Source organism: Lutra lutra, chromosome X, assembly GCF_902655055.1.
Source record: "Lutra lutra chromosome X, mLutLut1.2, whole genome shotgun sequence".
In the NCBI taxonomy this organism is placed as follows: domain Eukaryota; kingdom Metazoa; phylum Chordata; class Mammalia; order Carnivora; family Mustelidae; genus Lutra; species Lutra lutra.
Window position 1 is genome coordinate 71,977,816 of NC_062296.1, and position 13,602 is coordinate 71,991,417.

Here is a 13,602-nt window from a genome sequence, read left to right on the forward strand (position 1 = left end):
AACAAGTTAGATTGTTAAAATAAGCACTTAAAATAAGTAGTGTATAGCAATTAAGATCATAGACATTGAAACAGAGTTGGGTTTCTAATTCCTGGTTCCAATACCTACCATCATTGTGACATTTTGCCAATTCAGTTCTCTATGACTCTATTTTTTAATTTTCAAAAAGGGAATGTTAATATATTTGCCACAAAATTATCACAAGGATCAATCAAGATAATGGATATAAGCATTTAGCACACTCTTGATGTGTAGCAAAAACCCAACAAATAGTGGTCCCATACTATTATTATTATTATTAATTGTGTGTGTGTGTGTGTGTGTGTTTCCCTAGGTAGAATTAAGACTGGCTCCAACCGTAGGCTTTTTGAAATTCTCCTATCACCACCACCCCCCAGCCACAGAGATGATGTTAGCAATTGGGCACTGCAATATGTTCATTCTTAGTTATAAATTATTTTACCAAGATTATTAGCTTAACTGTATCTAATGTAAAGACAGTGCAATTTGAAAGTTTAAGAAACTAGAGACCTATCGTAATAATGAAATACATATTTAAAGCATGTAAATGATGAGACAATGATGGATGTAGTATATGTATATGACATCCATCATTTGACAATAAAGATGATGCTCAAGGACAGAAAAAATGTATCAGTTTCTGGAGGATGTGCTGCACTTAGGGGTGATGTACAGGACAGGAGGAAAACCAAGAAAATGCCAAAAAATCAAAGATCAAAAACTCAAAACTTTGAATATGTAGCTAGAAGAGAAACAACAGTACAGGATGCCAAAGCCCAACAGTAACTCAGGAGAAGGCAGAGAGCTGTTCTTCAAGGATTTGGAGAACCATGTGGTTGATGTCACTTAGGTTTTAAGCCACAGATGTCTCATGGGCTCTGGGCCGGTTTGAATCTGCACCACCTGGCAGTAAGTGGGGAAGTCCATGATTGCCAGGGCATCCCTTCCAATACCGTGGAGATCACTAGGAAAGGGGGAGAGACCTGCCTTGACAGATTTTCATCGTGGGCGAAACTGGTCTATTTTGAGAAAAGATGTTCAATAGAACATATGTCATCAAGGAAGAGAAGATTATGCTAGTTTTAAAGCTCGAAAGGACTGGCTTACACTCTAATTTAGGGGAAATGCTTCCAGAGAAAGGAAACTTAATCTCTTCTTAGTCATTCTTTTGAACAGATGGATTGTACCCCTTTTTACTTGAGTATAGAAAACTTGACCATGTCCATCCCTGGTTTTCTACTTCAGTTTCAGTTTAGGATTGTTCTTCCTCTTCTCCTTCCTGTGCCAACATCCATGTTCACGAGTGTCCATGAAGCATGTATGGTCCTCAGAGTATATGTTTATATACACTGTTATCTTCTGGATGCACGACCTTATCTGTACCTTGGTTCGGGATGTTTTTACTCTTAGGCATCTGCTGATGTCTCCACTACCCAGTTTAATTTAAGACCACATGGTTCATGCTCCTTTTCACTGACTGGCTCATGACTAGCTCTCTTTGCCAACTCCCTCACTCTTTTCAGGGACAAGAAAATTCTGGCCACTGTCTTCCTGTACTCCAGGGCCTCAAGAGATTTGGTGAGGCTGCCTTGGCTCTTCCTTCCCATGAAATACTGCCACATCAGGGCCTCTCCTCAGAAACCCACTAGCATCTCATTTTCTTGCTTCCTCTCCTACTCTTTTTTTCCTGCCTTTCCCACAGAGTTCTTATCTTTACTGTGATGGGGAAAACTCATTCTTAAAATCTTTTGTTCCCAAATATTTCTCTGGCTTTCAGTTAAACTGAAACATTTTTTGTAAACAACCAAAGGCCTAATTTTTAAGGAAATTAATTCCTTCTTCCACAGAGCAAACACCCCTTTGGAGCAAAAGGTCTTGTGATCGCACTAGAGAAGTGTCTAAAGGAATAAGAGTGGAGAGAGAGAGATAGAAAAGAGAAATAAGACATTGTCCCATTCCCCAATGGGATCACAATCTGGTGGGAAGGGGAAACATATATGCACCCCACCCCCACATACACACACACACATGGGCCAGGTTATGGAAGTCTTTGCCATTCCAACAACCTTGGAGTTGATTCTCTAGGTCAGTTACCATAAAAGTAGGGTATATATGCCCCAGGAAGTTGCATGCTAAATAACTGAGTTATGAGTAAGAAATTATAGTATTTTAATATATGTTTATCTATTTTATTCTTTAAAAATTATTATTTTGAGTATGTACTTTATTATATACAAATGACATTAGTTTTATCTATGTAACTAAATTCTGTCAATATAATTTAAAATTACATATGTTGGTATATATGTATTTATGTAGGGTACATGCTTAAAATATCTTTACTGATGAGGTACATGAATGTTTTGAGATGCTCACTATAGGTAAAAGGTAATCATTTCTTTTTCTTACATATTTGAATATGAGTTGTGATCTGCTAAATCTTTATTTATATCCTGCTAACCCATATCTAGATTCATGGCATTACTTTTCTACTTATTATAAGATAACCTTCTTATGGACAGATGCTCTGGATTCTTTACTTGGGGTATCCATGAGTTGACAGAATGAGATCTTAGGACATAGGGATCTATTGTTGAGTTTATCTTTGTGACAACATAATGGGTTTAACTTATTTCATGAACACAGTGTGCATTTTAGAAAGTAGAAAGACTTGGAATCAGGATATTTTTGAGCTCAAGCTTTGCTAATTACTATCTGTGTGATTTGAAGCAAGAAATTGACTTTTCTGTGTCTTTGTGTCTTCACCTCTAAAATGGGGGAGGGTGTACACTTCTAAACTTCCCATATGACTATTGTAAGGATCTAATGAGATAAGATCATGAAAAAATTTTGACAACTTTAACATACACTATTGATATTGATTTGAAAATATCTTAATATTTTGCACATACCAGATTTTCATGGGCTACTTGTTTCTGGTTTCCCATGCCAGAACTTCCTACAAAAAAGCAAAGAAGCATTCCTTTCAAGAGAAATAGAAGGGCAGAAGGTAGACTTAACATGCATTATAGCAACAATAGCCTTAGTAACTCTCACTTCTTGAAGGTGTATAATATATTTTGCTGACACTGTATATGCTGTTTCTGTTTCCCTTGTTCACTTTACCTGGAATGAATATTCCTTCTCCTTTCTCCTGGATTACTCTTAGTCACCCTGCTAGGAAGGCTCTGTGGCTCTCATTTTCAGCTGAGAGATATGGGACTTGGAGAGGATCAATAAATTATATAAAACATACACACACAATACACCTGCTCACACACATAAACATACACCTGTGCCTGTCACATTTATCTTATTTCCTCCATTCAGGTGTTCTCTGTACTGTCTCCTTTTCTGATTACAATATTTTGGGTAAAACAATCCAGATGACACAGTTTCAGGGAGATTGTAAACCCTCTAGGGTCAGAGACTTTCTATCAATATCTAAAATTTTGTTTTGCCTCTAGTCATCCTGACTATGCAGTGGTCACAAGTGAATTTGACTTGCAGTAAATATTCCAAATACTGGATAAAGTAGATATTTAATGATTTAATTTGATTTTTCCATTGCCATTGTTCTGTGTTGTGTATCGTCTAGGTTAAAATTCAGGAATCCTCCAAGGACTCAAATAGTTCACATGCCTTAGCCTAACCAACAAGAGCCCTGATGCTTGGAGCTCTGTCCACTCCTCTAACTGGTTTGGTCCCTGATTACCATGACAACCAAACTGCTATGCTTTCCTAATAGAATTTTATCCCATTTTACAGGATCTTTATTGATTAATTTATTTGGAGAATGAAAGGGATAAGAAAGATACTGGGAAAACAGGTACATGTAAATCAGAACTATCCCAGACAAACCCAGACTAGATCTCTCTAGTCCAACATCATGGCCTTAGGAAGTCTGTGCTGGCCAACCCAGGCAAAGAGTAGATCAACTCTCATGACACTGTTGAGTTTTTTTTAACATTACTATATGTCTTATTTCTGTCTGAATTCTTTCCTAGACTATCCCTAAAGAGCAATGGTTATTTATGACTTATTCTTCTTTGTATAGTTCATATCCAGTGTAGACCCTGGCATATATCCTAGCTGATGAGAAGATGTTTGTTGAATGAACAAGTAATTGAACAAATGACCATCTGTTCCTCCATATTACTTTCAGTTCTAATTTTTTAAAAGATTTTTTAAAATTTATTCATTTGAGAGAGAGAGTGGAAGAGAGCATGACAGGGGAGAAGGTCAGAGGGAGAAGCAGACTCCCCATGGAGCCGGGAGCCTGAGCAGGACTCCGTCCTGGGACTCCAGGATCATGACCTGAGCCCAAGGCAGTCACTCAACCAACAGAGCTACCCAGGTGCCTCTCAGTTCTACTTTGATTTGGATTTGTGGTTGCCAAACTAAAACTGTAGCCTAAGAAACACATTTAGAAAATGCCAGAACAAGGAAAATTAGAAGAATTATATTTTTATGAAATTGTAATAATTTAAAATAAATGGTGAGTAGTTTATTCCACATATAAACATAAATCAGAAACAAAGAATTTCTAGAAATATGAAGATTCAAGAATAACATCACTGAAGCAAAATGAATTAAAAAACAAGATCTAGTATAGGTACTCCTTAATTTACTAGATACTGACTGTGTGTATGGCAGTATTAAGGGTATTATGGATACTTACAAAGAGAGGTGTCTAATGAGATTTTCTATGGAAAAAACCTAACAGTACCAATAAAATGGAGCATTTCTAGAGAATGATATTCCTCAAAGCTTGGCATTTTTTATGCACTGTTAACACTGTCGGTGTCATTTGTTTGAATCAATGGAAGGGGGCTCTAACTGAAAATTATTTTCATTAGTGCATTATATCTTTGATAATAAGAGCTTCAAGAATCTATCATTAGATATAATTATTCCTTGATTTATAACTCTCAACATTTATACAAATAAATGCTCTATCTCTATCAGTTTATCTTTCCTATGGAGATTTAGTAAAACATACCAGTTTTACAAATGTACTTTTAGAGATGGTAATTAATTTGTAAAACATTTTCTGTTAACACTTCAGTGAATATGTTCTGTGGGAATATACTGTCACCACATTGCTGGCTCACAAAGATGTCATATATGCATTTCCTCTATGTAATGGCATTTTGAAAAGAAATTCATATTCTATGAGCATTTACACATTCTCTAGTATTCTCCATCATTAAACAACCCTTCAATTCTATGTCCTCCTCTACTTCATTCCCTTTTGACTCTCCTTTACAGATAAACCTCTTAAAAAATGTATTTACACTGGCTATCTCCACTTCATGCTCCCAGCCATGCTTTAACATACTATGTGCTGACTTCTACCATTGAAGCTTCACGAGAGGTGCTCTCACCAAGGATACTGTTGGTCCTTCTGTTGCTAAATTTGGTGGGTCCTTTGCCTTCTTTATCTTACTTCACCCCACTAGGGACCACTTTCAATTTTATCCTGCTTAAAACACTTTATTCCTCACATACAGGACTTCACGCTGTCATGGTCTTTGTGAGTCCCTCATCTGCCCTTTGTTTAAGTAGCAATGTTTTTCATCATTTTGTTCTAGGACCTCGTTGTCTCTTACTTGAAATTCTTTTTCTGGGTAATCTCATCTGTGAATATAATTACCATTCTTACATTAATGACCCTTCAGCTGCTAACTCTAGCTCAGATACTTTCCCGGAGTACTCTGTAAGAATAAACAGAAGGGGCGCCTGGGTGGCTCAGTGGGTTAGGCCGCTGCCTTCGGCTCAGGTCATGATCTCAGGGTCCTGGGATCGAGCCCCACGTCGGGCTCTCTGCTCAGCGGGGAGCCTGCTTCCTCCTCTCTCTCTGCCTGCCTCTCTGCCTGCTTGTGATCTCTGTCTGTCAAATAAATAAATAAAATCTTTAAAAAAAAAAAGAATAAACAGAAGTCTACTGAATTTCTCTATTTGGATTTCTTGCAAATAATTAAGCTTAAAATATTCAAACCTGAGCTCATTACTTCCCATGTAAATCCTGTGTCTTCTCTCTGGTTCCCTCAGTCATTTAATATGATCACCATCTACTTAGTTGAACAAAGCAGAAGCCTGGATGCCATCTATTAATCCACTTAGCCACTCAATTTTATTGATTATGGTTTTTTTATATTCTCTCTAGAATGTCTTATTTTCTCCATCCCTAAACCCAATACCCAAAGTCAGATTATCCTGATCCCTGGTTTAGATTTTAAAACATTTCTAGCCTAGATTCTAGAATTCCACCTTTGCTGTTCTCCAGTCTATTACTACACAAAATCTAAAGTAACTTTTCTAAAAATAAGATCTGAATATGCTCATTTTCTGCCTAAAATCCTTTAGTAATCCTTTGTTCTTCCATGGGCAAAGTAACAACCTTAAGATGTGGTTTATTAGCCCTTTCTTTATGTAACCACAGCTTATTTGCTCAATTGTCCTCTCCCCCATCACACTTCAGCAAAATCTCCACCATTCTACCCCTTACCCTTACCCTCCCAGATAGACTCAAGTCCTTTTTAGCCTCTGAAATGATTCCTTCTCCAGTCTCTTTTGTCACTTTTTCTGGTGGCCCTAAAAACTAGCGAGGTTTACAAAAGGAAGAATTCACAAATTCCCAGGGCCAGTGATCCTAATTTTCCACATTTTTTTTTTTCATGGGGACCGGAACTCATTCACAATGCACTTAACCATTACTGCTACCCACTCTCCCATATATGCTTTCCCTCCTTAGTTTGTGCATATTCTTCAAGGCTTAGTTAAATATTCTTTCTGGCAAGAAATCTTACTCACCTTACCATCCCACTACCCAACCCCCACCTCTGATTAGGTGTATTTCTTTGTATTCTTTGGAAGCCTGTACTTCTACCATCACAGATCTTACCTCAGTATCATAAAATTGCCTACTAGAATGTAAGTCCTGAGAGAGAGAGAACTATATCAGTCACATCACACGTTAATGTCCAGGACCCAGTACCATATCTGACACATAGCAAGTGGTTTTTTTTTTTTCCCCAAAGGGTTTTAACAGACTAGAAAGATTAAATAAGAAGTAACTGTGTTCACATGTCCTTATTAATGTCTGAATTGAGTAATGTTCCCACGACTTTATGTTTCCCTTTTCCGTATTCCAATCATGTTTTTTTAATTTTTAAAACAAATGTTCCTTAGAAGTCAGAATCAGTTGACTAGAGAGAGACTTTTTTCATCTTTTGGAAAATGAACTGTATCTTGGATTCTTGATTAAGATATTCTGAATGAGATTAAAATGGTAGCTTTGGTATTCAGGTGAAGTACCTTCTAACTTTTCTAAAACAAGTGGCTTATGAGTAGCAATAATATAGCATTAATTTGTGTACCAAGTTCTAACAGTGTCTGGCATATAGGCACACATCAGTAAATATTTGTTAAACAGTATTGAAAACTAGGTAGAAAATAAATTATTTTTACCTATAAAGCAAGAAATCACATTTTTCTCTGTTATAGTTCCTTAAGAAGAGAATTAATTTTTAGTCTTTAAAATGTGTTTATTTTTATGTCCTGTTGACATGGCTTTTTCCCATGAAAATTAATTTGCAAAAAATAGCATGCATATCTTTCCTTACCAGAACATTTATATTTTGAGAACTGACTCTGGATTTGTGTTAAAAAAACAAAAATAAGTGTGAAATTCATGGTTGAGTTTATTTCAGTGTTTATTTCCATGTATTAAGTTTCCATTTTAAATCTTCTTTGAAATATGCTATTTTCAACACCATGAAACTGTGTTAGATCTTAGCATGTTAAAGATGGTTAGCAGATTTAAAGCCATAATTATTTTAATGGCTACTTTCAGCATATACATTTTTCATAGGACAAACAATCTCAGGAACACAAAAATATAGCCTATATTTTTGGTGTCAAAATTATAAATTTTAAATAAAATACTTTTAATTTATCAGAAAGCATAAATTAGGGCACCAGGGTGGCTCAGTTGGCTAAGCGACTGCCTTCAGCTCAGGTCATGATCCCAGAGTCCTGGATCGAGTCCCGCATCAGGCTCCATGGGGAGTCTGCTCCCTCTGACCTTCTCCCCTCTCATGCTCTCTCTCACTGTCTCTCTCTCTCTCTCAAATAAATAAATAAAATATTTTTTAAAAAGGAAGCATAAATTAGTAGATAATTTATGATGAGACTCCTGTTTAAAGACTTATGATACTACAGTCAAATTTATATTTACAGGACTTAAAGCTATTCAATTGCATTTAAAATAATTCATTTAGAAAATGTGACCAAATTGACAAATCCTACCTCTACTTTTAAAGAGTTGTATCTGTTGTTTAGAGCTTTTTTCTTTCTAAAATGCTAATGAACTATCAATTTAATTATTGAGCCCAGAGAGTCTTAATTATAGAGCCACAGATAAAGAAGCAAATGGATCCCAAAAGATTCACACAATAGGAATGTATACCAGGGAAATGCTTTTGAATGTGTTCGTGGCTTTGCTTATGGCTCATGTTTGTCTAGTCTCCCTCCCTCAAGAAAATTTTAGTGCCTCTGAGAGCCTCCCAACTGTAAAAGCTATGCCTTATTGTTTAAAGGACCTCCCACACTAACTTCAACCAGGAATGAAAGAACTTTCTCTATTACTGAGTCTTCTAAGTAGTCACATGAGATCAAAACTGCCTTATAACTTTTGTGGGACCTGTGGTAAGAGTATAAATAGCAACCTGCATACCAGCTGTTTATAAGGTCCAAGACAAGTCAACAGACTGTTGAATAAAATGCATTAATATCTCTCTTTATTGACAAACATATCATCCTGATGTCCTGGAAGTCTATATTCAGTTTAGAATTCTCAGAATCCTTGAAGTTCTGTGCTGGAATGAGGCATCTTAAGAAGAGCTGACTCCAAGCACTTTACCAGGAGCCCACTGCTGTTTCTTACCCACCTCCTGCACTCCACCCTGCACCGTGAGGAACCTTGGCACACAGATGTAGCCATCCCAGGCAACACCCAAATGTTCAAGCTCCGCCCACTAAATCCATACAGAGGCTTGCCCCCTCGGCCATAGCTAGAAGCTAACCTGGAGCCAGTTGGCTAGGAATTTCAGGGATCCTGAGTGCCCAGAACATGGAAATGTAAGCTCTTGGTGGGTATGTTGGCTTTGTCTTGCAAACTCCTCATGTCTAAAGAGTGGTCAGAACTGGGCCCTTTAAAGCATGGGGCCTAACGGCAGGGCCTTCTCTTCTCAGGGTCTAAACTTTTCCCAAAATAACCACATTGAGCTTTTGTGTGCTAATGGCCTAAACTGGGCTAACCCAGAGGCAATAGCACTAAAGTAGTTTATATTTAAGTATCTTCACAGACTTCTTTCTATGTCTGTTACAAATTTTTTAATCTACTTTAATTTTACATATTTAATAAATAGTTAGCATGTACACTTCAGATTGAATGTATGAAGGACATTGAAAATATTTGGTGACCGAATAACAATGATATACTCTTAAAATGAGAGTGTTTATTCCAAGCCAATATGCATGAAATGGAGGCAGTGTAGGTCAAAAACCATAGCACTTAGGAAGTATTGTTTGAAATAAGAATAAAATACATCCTAAATTAATTTATTTTCATTTCACTTGTAGAAAATCTCTCAGTCTACCTTAACCTACTGCAACACTAGATAGAAACATTAAATATGTGTGTGTGTGTGTGTGTGTGTGTGTGTGTATACATACGTATATTCCCCCTAAAGGGGATGTGGCTCATAAGAGATTATGTGTTGAACACAGATAATACTAAGGTTAAAAATAGAACTGTGCCAAATTGATGACAGAATGTTCAAATATATCAGTTCTTTCTACTAGCAAGTAATAAAATCATTTTGTATTAATGAATGCTTGAAGTATTAGTTGTATAAATATTTTTGGCAAATTGATGGTAGTTGAAAAATAAATTTTAAAGGGCAAAAAAAATGAGGAAGTCAGAAACAATATTTGATTTTGGGGAGATGAATAAGACTCCTATAAAAATGAATTGTATAGTGTTAAACAGATTGCATATGAAATCTTAATGGCATATTGTCCTGAGCTCCCCTTCTGCTGTTTCTATGTAGATGACTGAATTTCAAAGAGAAATATGTCAGGAACAATTATGGGAGTTGGTGTTACTACTTGAAGTTGTTTAAAGTGTTTCTTCTTTTACCATGTGTTTGTTCTTTTGTAATTTCACTTCAGTCAGAAAATATTATGGACAAATACGTGAGAACAGCTTAATGTGCTTCGGAGACATTAATTAACTTAAATAAAATACACTGATTGTGAGGCAGACATTCCTCTGGTGAATATGTTGATCACTGTTTTGGTGAGAACTCTCCTAAGGAGACCAGCTCTGACTGCTCTAGCAGTAAACATATAGCCCAGGTCTGAACAAGTCAATATAATCCAAAGTAATAGGCTCAAGGATGAGCACGTGACCTATCAAGCGTGAGGCTCAAGGAAATGTATTTTGAAGGCTTCTGCGAAATTCTTTCTCTCTTGCTTTGGATCATGTTGTATATAGATGTGTTACTTGGAGTTTCTGCAGCCATTCTAATATCTGAAGGGAAGCTAACACAAAATGAGGTTGACACACAAGACGGATTCTAAGAGAACTGAGAGAAACAGAGCAGGATTCTTGATTGAATCTCACTTGCAGCCCACCTCTGCACTTTTCAGTGAAGTGAACCAGCACATCCCCTTTGTTTTCTATTAATTCGAGTTCAGTTTTCTGTATTGGGAAACTGCTAGCATGCTCTTTATCAGAGCTACCATCTCTGTGTCAGGCACTGTGTGATGCAGAAAAAAGCAGCACATACGTAGGAGAGTAGAGCGCAGAGCGCGGGCTCCGCGATTAGACTACCTGGGTTTGAATTCTGGCTCTTACACTTATGAACTTTGTAACTATTTTAGTTATTCAGCCTCTCCATAATGATAACAACCTTGCAGATTTGTTGTGACAATTAAAGTACAACAGTGCCACCATAAAACAAGAGCACAGTAAAACCTTGCTACTATTTTTATTAGATTGTGCTGTGTCATTTCATTCAAATCTTATAACCATGTTGTAAAGTAGTATCATCCTCGATCGATGGATGACACAGGCAAAGTTTTAGCTGAGTGGCTTTCCCAAGGTCATATAGCTAGGAAATCATGATGCCTGGTTTCAAGCCAAACCTCTTCAATTTCCGATTTCCTTCATCTCCCCTCCCTTGAAATGTAAGTTTCACATGAAATATTCACAGGAATATTACACTGAACACTGCAATCTCCCTGTCACATAGAACAGTCTCTGGTCCATAGTATGTGTTGAATAAATATTTTTTGAGTTAATAATTTCCCTCACAGACTCTGTATCTAGTAAAGGAGGCAGAAACATAAGAAGATTATTTTAAAATCCTGCAGATTATGTTGTAATAAAGTCATGTGTAGGTGGTGGGGGAGGGATGGATAAGTCTGCCTCAGAGCCTGTTGGGAAAAGGTGAGTGTGGGTGTTTGCCATAAACGTTTCTCAAAGTCCAATAGCATGTGTTTGACTTCCTAATACCCTATGTCTTGGTCTTTTATTTTCTCTGTATTTTTGCACTTAAACTGCCAGTATTATGAAGTCTGTAGCCATGTATTTCAACCCCTAGTAATTTAGCATCTATCCTCTTATCTTAGGCATTGGAAAAAACTCTGAGACTTGTATTTGTTAGTCAAGTAGTTTCCTCATGGCATTTGTATCTCTGGTACCAGGATCTGGCTGCTCACCCAGTAGACACAGAAACAAATTTCATCAACTGAACCTAATCCGCAACCACCAAACTGGTGGACAATGACAATAATATCAGTGTAGTTATTTTTCATGGGACAAAGGTGATCTAAAAATAGTATGCTGTCATCCACAAGGAGTAACCTTTTCCCCATGACTTACTTCACTTAGCAAAACAAATTAAAGAACAGAAGTATGTTTGACAGCGTAGAATTGAAGGAAGGCAAGCAGATGGTTATAAGGAACATTTATCCACGCTATGCCAGAACCAAAAGAAATTAAATTCATTCACTGTAAGAATTATCTAGAATAAGAGAATTCATTTGGGGGGGAGGGGTGTCACCACTAACCAAGCTCTTGTTATGCTACCTTGAGTTCAATTCAAACCATTTTTTTGCATGGTTACTATATGTTGAGTTGGCTCCTATTAAGGCTTCCTTACAGGAACTGACTGGTATCTTCTAGATTTTTTTTTTTAAATTTCTGTCTCTCTACCTCATTTCTGATTCGAATGTCATCCTTATTTCCTAGTTCCCCCCACCCCAGCAGAAATGGAGGCAAGAAGATGTCTGCATTAATGTCGATGCTGTTTATTATTTGTTTTAGGTTTTTTTTGTTGAGTTTGACCTTTACATAAGTAAATTACATTTTAAATGTTTCTTGAATTGATTTATTCAATATTCTCTGAGAACTTTGTCTGAGACAAGTCAGGTTTAATCAGACATTAGGAAATAATACAAATCTGTAGACTGGTACTTTTTGAGCTTAAAGGAAGCAGGAAATGGGATGTTAAATGAGGATAATGAGCCAGCAGAGCTGCATAGAAGCTCTACCAGTCAGTTTCCCACCTGTTTGATCTGGCATATGACTTACAATCCATGAACTCTGGTTTTCTCTTCTGAGAAAACTGCAAGGGTCTGGGGAGAAATATGGCAATTCCTTGACCTTAATGTGTTCAATAAAGAACATTAATTTTAACATCATTATATTATTTATAATATGTGTACCTCCTTGCCTTTTGGCAAGACACATTGAGGAGTACTAACTAAAAACCATTTTGACTTTCTGAAAGAAAAGTAATTACACAAATACGGGGAAAGAAAATAAATCATGTTTTTTCTGATAATGTAGAATCACAGCACTGCACAGCAAGGTCATTGGTATGCGTTGTAACTACCATCCCTGGCTTATAATGCAACTGTGGGATCTCATTAATAAGATACTTCTTCAGACACTTCCTTCGTGTTCAATAAATTTTAGTTCCCTTCTTACCTTCAGTTCAGTTCAAGGCGGTCATGTAGCAGCTTCGTTGCCAAACCTGGAAAACATCTTTTTTTTTAACCTCATTATACTTGAGCATTCTGTAGTAGATTCTGTGGATGAAAACACCCTCCTTTAGAGAATGTAGTTTAGGCGACAACACATTTTCCTTGTCATCCTTGTACTACTTTAGCCTTAGAAATCCCTGCTTCCTGATCCCATTTGCTGGAATCTCTCCCTGTAAATATTCTTCCTATACTGATGTTTCTTCAGGTTCATTTCAGACTCGTTATACCAGACTCTTTTTTGGCCATTCTTATCCATTCCATGGTTTCAACCACTACTTTTCATTCCAGTATGAATCTTCTTCCTTCTAGACTTCTGTGTGTATCCAAATGCTCCTCTTCAAATATTTCACATAGCTTTTATTTTATTTTTTAAGATCTTATTTTTTAGTTTATTTTTTAATTTATTTGAGAAGGAGGGACAGAGAGAGAGAAAGAATCTCAAGCATATTCAATGCTGAC

At 36.8% G+C, this 13,602-nt stretch overlaps 1 protein-coding gene across 1 annotated transcript in view; it reads left to right on the forward strand.

The window, feature by feature from the left end:
- DMD (dystrophin) overlaps positions 1-13,602 on the forward strand; it is a 2,124,834-nt gene that overhangs the window by 1,216,087 nt on the left and 895,145 nt on the right.